This window comes from Suncus etruscus, chromosome 13, assembly GCF_024139225.1.
Source record: "Suncus etruscus isolate mSunEtr1 chromosome 13, mSunEtr1.pri.cur, whole genome shotgun sequence".
Classification (NCBI taxonomy): domain Eukaryota; kingdom Metazoa; phylum Chordata; class Mammalia; order Eulipotyphla; family Soricidae; genus Suncus; species Suncus etruscus.
This window is the reverse complement of record NC_064860.1, coordinates 87404632-87405826: the sequence shown is the minus strand read 5'-3', so window position 1 is coordinate 87405826 and position 1195 is coordinate 87404632. Positions and strand designations below refer to the sequence as shown.

The window sequence follows — 1195 nt, the reverse complement described above, 5'->3', positions numbered from 1 at the left end:
TTTTTCTGGTAAGTTCTTTGTAGTCTCCTGTTCTGCAGATCCTGAGTTGAATGACATCACCATATTTACTTTTCCAGCAATCCTTCGTGTGATATGTTCCAATAGGATCATACTCCCCAAAACTTTACTCACTCTTCACTGACTGGCTTTTTCCTTATCAAAAAACTTAAAGGAACTGTAGTAACATATGTCATGATAAAGGCAGCAAATAGTGGATGGGAGACTACTTCAAATACTGCACTTCTGCTTGCTGTTGCATGTACTCCTTGCTGTGTTTTTTTACTTACAAGTCAAATGTTAGCTACTGGAGGCCATACACCTCAAAAACCCATGATGTGTCTGATGCCTGACCTGGGTCACAGCAGAGTAAATGAACAGCATCAAAATAAGTATGCAATCCTACTAAAAAAAAACTTGTGGGCTGTTTAATCCATTTTTAAATTAAAAATTCTGTAGGGTCTGTTATGACATATAACTTTCCTTTTGGCTTGAATTGATTTGGGTTCTCTCTTTGAGTATTGCTAATCATTTATCGATCTTGTTTATTTTTTTAATAAGCAACTTGATTTTTTTTAAATATGGAACACTTCATGAATTTGTGTGTCATCCTTGTGCAGGGGCCATCCTAATCTTCTCCATATCTTTCCAACTTTAGTATAATTGTGTTTTTGGATTTCTAGTTCATTAAGTTCCTTCCTCCTGCATACTGTAGGCTCATTTTGTTATTTATTTTCTATTTTCTTTTCTTTTTTTTTTCTCTCTTTTTTTTTTTTATTTTAGTTTTTGGGTCACACCCAGCGGTGTTCAGGGGTTACTCCTGGCTGTCTGCTCAGAAATAGCTCCTGGCAGGCACGGAGGACCATATGGGACACCGGGATTCGAACCAACCACCTTTGGTTCTGGATCAGCTGCTTGCAAGGCAAACGCCACTGTGCTATCTCTCCGAGCCCTATTTTCCATTTTCTTAAGCTTTGTAGTCAAGTTAATTTTTGTGGCTATATTCTTCCTTCCTGATAAATTCTTGCAAAGCTATAGACTTTCCTCTAAATAGCAACTTTGCTTTGTTACACAAATTCTGATAGCTTGTGTTCATTTTCATTTGTTTTCAGGAATTTTTTTATTTCTTCCTTGTTTTTCTCTTAGATCCACTTGCTGTTTTATTTAATTTATTTATTATTTAATTAATTTATTAAAT

The 1195-nt window shown here is 35.5% G+C and overlaps 1 non-coding gene across 1 annotated transcript; it reads right to left on the bottom strand.

Annotated features, from left to right (window-relative positions):
* Positions 1-572: 572 nt before the first annotated feature.
* Positions 573-679, bottom strand: LOC126026860 (U6 spliceosomal RNA). Its single transcript, XR_007502068.1, has one exon. It is a non-coding gene; the product is annotated as a U6 spliceosomal RNA (small nuclear RNA).
* Positions 680-1195: the final 516 nt, after the last annotated feature.